Source organism: Rhinopithecus bieti, unplaced genomic scaffold (assembly GCF_001698545.2).
Source record: "Rhinopithecus bieti isolate Rb0 unplaced genomic scaffold, ASM169854v2 scaffold_1017, whole genome shotgun sequence".
NCBI lineage: Eukaryota > Metazoa > Chordata > Mammalia > Primates > Cercopithecidae > Rhinopithecus > Rhinopithecus bieti.
This window is the reverse complement of record NW_016803657.1, coordinates 7883102-7889394: the sequence shown is the minus strand read 5'-3', so window position 1 is coordinate 7889394 and position 6293 is coordinate 7883102. Positions and strand designations below refer to the sequence as shown.

The 6293-nt window shown below is 48.8% G+C and overlaps 1 protein-coding gene across 1 annotated transcript in view; it reads left to right on the top strand.

Annotated features, from left to right (window-relative positions):
- The first annotated feature begins 219 nt into the window (after positions 1–219).
- The window catches only part of LOC108544101 (SPARC-related modular calcium-binding protein 2-like), a 55835-nt gene continuing 49761 nt past the window's right edge, over positions 220–6293 (top strand). The window contains exon 1 of the mRNA XM_017895060.1: positions 220–298. The gene's annotated coding sequence lies outside the window, so the exon portion shown is untranslated. The remainder of the gene's footprint in view (positions 299–6293) is intronic.

The window sequence follows — 6293 nt, the reverse complement described above, 5'->3', positions numbered from 1 at the left end:
ACAGTGTGCTTCTTCCTACTGACTGCAAGAATAGCTTTCTCTGCCAAATGTCCACAAAGGTGACAGAAAGGAGTGAGGTCATGGGTGTTGCAGCATGAGAGCCACAGGTCACAGTGTATGCTGGGGTAGGACACTGCAGAAATGGAAGACAAACCACAGCCCGTCTCAAGCCCGTTGTTTTCTCTTTCCTTCCCCTGCCTTCCCCCCACCCATAGGTATGAGCAGCCAAAATGTGACAACACGGCCAGGGCCCACCCAGCCAAAGCCCGGGACCTGTACAAGGGCCGCCAGCTACAAGGTAAGTAGCACCCACAAGTGTGGCCCAAATCCACAGGCCCCATCATGAAGTTTTTTGCAAATGTAGAATGAAAGAGTATATCTGACCATTTCCCAGGTAACCTGTCTGACTCTGGGGCCTCCTGCCTCCTTGCAGAGGGCGCTGAGTCCATGCAGGGAGACAGGGGTCCAGGAGCCACACGGGGAGCACCTGAGGGGCTCCTCCCTGCTGCTATGTATGGAAGGTCAGACACGGAAGAGAAAGAAAGGGCCCTTGCAAATCAGATCACACAGCACCCCAACATCTCTAGATGTTCCCGAACCCCACAGCCCAAAGAACCCTTTATTGATTCTACCTATGGTTCACTGTCATTTTCTGACATTCCTTTTGCATTGAATCAACAGTTTATGAAGCTGAAGTTGAGGTTTTAAGAAAACATGAGTTGAATGTATGTATTGAGTTTAATTACAAAGAAATATTGGAATTAAACAGAGGTGAATTAAAATTTAAAATAATTGAAAAATGCAGTCACAAAAAGACGTCGTGGGGTAAATTTGACATCATTGAGAAGCTTCAGAGCTACTTGCCGTTTGTTTCATTTTGACCTTTTTTTCTCTAAATATCTCCAGATCGTGTATGTTTAACCAGCATCTCAGAGACATGAAAATCACACTACCGTGTACTTTGTTTAGAGTGCGTGCTTAATCTTGGTCTCTCGCAGAAACTGGATGAATTCCTGATTAGTAAACTTTTGTGGTTCCTGTACTATTTATACTGTCATTGATAGAAGGGTTTTAAATTGTAAAAAGTAAAGATGTTCGGTTTGTAAATGAGGACAGAGGAGAGCAGAATATCCACAGTGTATACATTTTTCATTGCTACGTGTTCGTAGCAATTCCACAACATTAGTAATGAAAATGCTTGACACGGGGAAGCAGAGGGCAGAACGTGGTTCTGGGAACACGCAGCGCGGCTGTTCTGCCAGCTCTTGGTAAACACCACGCTGTTGACTGACTTGGCTTCTTCGGAGCTGTCTTTGTCTTAGTTCTTCATGGTTTCCCAGCCGTGTACCTCCCCAGTGTCTTCCTTGTGAGGCAGGTTTGAGGAATCTGTTGGTTCTACTATTTTTTTTTTTTTTTAAATCAGAGTATGGTCCTTGTGTGAGCAATCAACTTGCTTTCTGTTGAACCAATCAGCTTCTTTCTGGATCTTGCAGGTGAGGGTGGGGGAAGAGATCATGACGGTGTGAACATGACACCCATCCATGCACACGCCTAGTGGAGGGCATTTTGCCTTTGACACCGTGTCTGCAGGCTGTGCTCAGCTGCTGGCTGAATTCCATCCCCCTGATGGCCCTGTCAGGAGGGAGCTCTCCTCCTCCCTTATCTGGTGTGATCTCTTGTCTCTGAAGTCCGATTTTAATATTGGTGGGCAAGATGTTTCCTTAAAAGACGTAATGAACTTCCCACGTGCTTGCTGCATGGAAAGCCCTCAACAAACATTTGCTGGTTTTGGTTGGTCTTGACCTTGTCACATAAACTTCAGTCTGTCTCTTGCCCCTAGGGTACTTCTTGAATGGTCCAAGACTCTTAACTTATTTTTTTTTTTCTATAACACAAAGTTGCATGACTCCTAAGCCAAGCTGCACTGTGGTCTTCACACATGTGGTACGAGTGCAATTGATGGAAGTCACGTTGTGCTTCTCATTGGTAAAAGGGACCATGACAGAGGGTAGCTTCTGCTGCCTCTCAGGAGTGCACGTGGTAGGAAGACCTTTTCATGGTGGAATCGAATCTGTGTCACTCCAGACCCAGACTACTGATTTAAAGATGACACAGTCGTTTGCCCAGTGAGAACAACTGGTCCCTGATATTGAGAAACATGGAATGATGTCATTGTCTTCTCTGAGTGTCAGACGTGCCGTTTGGAGAGACAGCATCCCACACTGTGAGGATGGGCACGTCAGGGCTACAGAAACCATGCTCCTCTCTGCTAAGACAGGAGGAGAAGGATGGTTAGATGCTTACCACGAAGACGGCATTTCCTTGCCTGCACCTCAAACGAAAACCAGGCTGCTGAGGCACCGAAGCCGCGTGACGCAAACTGTGCAAAGGTCAGCTTGTGCTGTTGCTGTGATGTTTGGGAGTGCGCTGTTCATGACCACTTAATTATTTTGATTATTTGGAGATAATTATCCTTATTAGGAAAAAACAAGTAGGTCTTAAAATAGCTCCAGGATAGAGGCTGTTCCTGGTAGAGAGGAGAAACCTATTTCCAAAATAACATGGCAACATCTGAGTAGAAAGATCCTTCAAGTCCCATGTAGGCTGACATATTTTCTTCTTAAAAGGTACTGTTTTCTTTTGAAGTTGCTTTTCTAAGGTTTTGCCAATGAAGTTCCTTTATTTTCCATGTAAAGCTGATAATATTTTCCCACAAAATTCACTTATTTGGGGTGAGCCGTGTATTTGTCACCAAATACTTATTCACATCTTATGTAGGACACTTAGCAGGTGTTTGGCAGCAAATGACCACTGAATCTTTGGAGGCCATCATTTTATTATATGGCACAGGAGATCAAGGTCTGGCTTAAGAGACTACATAGTGAGGACTGGGTCACCGTTTTGACTTTTGAAGATTCTTTCATTGGTAGGTTTCCTCCTGGGACTATCGCATCCTGTGTAGCAGAAATTCTAAAAAGAGGCACAAAGCCACACCTTCCTAACCACACCTTAAACTGCACCTTCTTAAACCACACCTTCCGACACCAGATCTTCTTAAACCAGACCTTTTTAAAAACCACACCTTCTTCTTGGATAAGTTCACCTCACTTTATCTTGCCCTGGCATCTCTGATCACACTCTGATTGGAGTTTTAAATAACAGGGTTACTCTGTCTCTCCAGCCTCCCCAGTCCCCTGACATCCTCCCAGGTCCTCTTGTGAGGCTGGAGAACCACACACTTGCATTGAGCTGTGGTTCCTGTGTCGGGGCCGTGGTGTGTCTCTTGGGCCCTGCCATGGCTCCCTTGTCCATGCCCCACCATGGCTCCTGTGTCCAGGACCCACTGTGGCTCCCGTGTCTGGCCCCACTGTAGTTCCTGTGTCCAAGACCCACGGTGGCTCCCGTGTCAGGCCCAGCTGTGGCTCTCGTGTCTGGGCCCCACTGTGGCTCCTGTGTCTGAGCCTTGCAGGAATTCTTCCCTCTGCTTGAGCTGTATCTCTCTTAGCCCCTGTGGCTCTCATGCATCCTTCAGGATGACTTCCTTGGGATGCCCAGGTGGCTGGCCACTCACATGCACCTGTCCAGCGTGTTCCCACCTGTTGGGGTACATTGTGTGGTGTGGGTGTGGACTTGCAGGCTCTGCCCCGTGCCTCACAGGGTTCCTGGGGAGGCAGAGACTGCATCTCTGTGTTCCCGGCATCTGCGAGGTGGGAGCGAAGGATGTAGGTGCTTTTCTTTTCCTACTAGAAGACCTTTTCGGCTAATCTGTACTGGGTGATATTGGTAAGCTCTGACTTACTAGCCATGTGGTTTTGCTTATCTAGGGCCCCGCAGCACTGGTCTTGAATGGGCTTTCCAGTGTGGGGAGAGGATGACCTGAGCCTTTACTTGAAGAGTGTCACTGGGTTCGTGATCTCCATCCGGGGAGAGGGTGACCTCAGCCTTTACTCAAACAGCAGTGCTGGGTTCGTGATCTCATCCGGGGAGAGGGTGACCCCAGCCTTTACTCAAACAGCAGTGCTGGGTTCGTGATCTCCATCCGGGGAGAGGGTGACCACAGCCTTTACTCAAACAGCAGTACTGGGTTCGTGATCTCATCCGGGGAGAGGGTGACCCCAGTCTTTACTCAAATAGCAGCACTGGATTCGTGATCTCCATCCAGGGAGAGGGTGACCCCAGTCTTTACTCAAATAGCAGTTCTGGGTTTGTGATCTCCATCCAGGGAGAGGGTGACCCCAGCCTTTACTCAAACAGCAGCGCTGGGTTCGTGACCTCCATCAGTCCTCAGGGCCCCTCCTGCTGAGTGAGAGAGGAAAGAGCCAGCACAGCCCCTTGCTTGCTTTAGCTGTGGCACCAGCTTCATTTGTGATTCAGGCTCGTAGGCCCTCGGTGCAGCAAGGCAAAAGGCCATTGGCATGACCTTCGCAGAGAGGAGATGCAGACGAAAGACAGAGGTGCAGGGAGATGTACCTGTCCAGAGCAGAGCGGGCCAAGTCACCGGCGGGTTCAGGGCAGGAGTATCGGCCGAGGGGAGTTGGCTCAAAAACTTACAGTGGAGACTTTGATCTAAAGTGAAGTCAAAATAAGTGATTTCATGGCCCAGAGTGCAGGCCTTCCTCTCACATTTCCTGATCATGCAATTGTGTCTTTCTTCCTCAGATGTGGTTTTTCCGGCCGACTCTCATTCTCAGGAGCAATCTTAGTCGAATGAGCAGACTGGCTTTCCTCTGGGTGTTGCTTCGTTTTGGTCTACACTGGCGGGGAAGACCCCCGTTTTCCTGATCATGACGAACTGCGCTGCGTGCAGTCTGATCTCACTCTAGGGCACTGTGGTCCAGGCTTCCCCGAAGGCAGCACAGGAGCTGGGCCCTGGGGGTCAGGAAGGTGCAGAGGAAGTCTGACGTCTTCTGGGAGCCGTTCCTTCCTTCACCAGCTCAGGGGAAAACTGCACTGTCTTTCTGTGGGTGTCCTGGTGTTGGTGGTTCAGCAATGGCACCAGAGTGAGGACAGAGGGGGTGGCATGAGGAGCCCCTCAGGGAGCCTGGGCAGGGCATGGCCCCTCTGTTACTGCCCTGTCCCCCAAGCCAGGGTCCCCTCCTGGGTCCCCAGAGCTTCTCCGCCTGGCACGCAGTCTAGCAAATGGTCTTTATTTTGGTCAAACCGCCTCTCTCCCAAGTGTCTCTGGAAGCTCTGTAGACCCAGCAGCCTTCATGAATGGTCAAGTCCTCTCCCTCCTCTCCCTCAAGGGCACGGGACAGGGCCTCTTCACATCTACAGCCAGGAGCGTCTCTTTTCTTGGGGCCGCAAGCAATTGCCGGCGTAATTACAGTCTTGGACTCGTGTAGAAACCTTAGAGGCAGCCACTGGATTTTTCAAACACGATTTTAGCACTATTCTAATTTTTTTCAAGATTAATTATGGTTTTCTAAGAGAGCATATCATGATCCTTACCTCGCCCTAAGTGGAGCTTAGGACATTTTCCAAAAGGTAATTAGACCAGGAGCAACACGTTCCTGCCAGGTATCACGTGACGCGTAAGGACCTCAGTGTTTCCCTTTACTACGAAGCAGACAGGAGCCGGCCAGGACCTCGCTTGGTGGCCTTTGAGAGCCTCGCAAAGGTGACATGAGGTGTCAGTATTCTGGCTACTGAAAATGTCAACTTCTGTGATCCCTGCTGTCAGATCAAAACTGAATTTACAGACATGAGTCTTCTAAATTTCAGTTGAACTGGGAACAAAACATAATACTGGAATCCTGGGGATGTGGGTAGCTGGGTGAGCTGTCTGTACTCTGTGCCCATACAGGCTCACGCCAGAACCAGCTGCTCAGGGCACAGGCTCAGATGCTCTGTGAGGCTGGGACGAGGACTGGGTGTCGAGGAGGCTGGGATGCGAGGCTGTCCGTGACAGAGGATTTTTAACCTGGCATTCTGCTTTTGTGAGCTGTCTGGTGGCAAGATCCCTAAAGAATATCAACTCAGCCTCTTGGGTATGGATGGGGAGTCCCAGATACGGCAAGAGACCATTCCACACAGCACCACTGGGAAGAGAGAGCTGAATCTACATTATTTTATTTTTTGACCAGTAAATTTGATGTCTAAATATGAAATTAAATTTGCAGATGAATAAGATTAGTAACACTTTTGAAGAAAATTGCAGTTTTTAGGAAGCATAACAGTGAAATGGACCATTAAATCAGTTTTATTGAGGAAAGACTGCTGCAAATAAAAACTTAGAAGAATCACACATATAATTGCTATCCCAGAGGCTTCATGAGACAGGAACAGCAGGG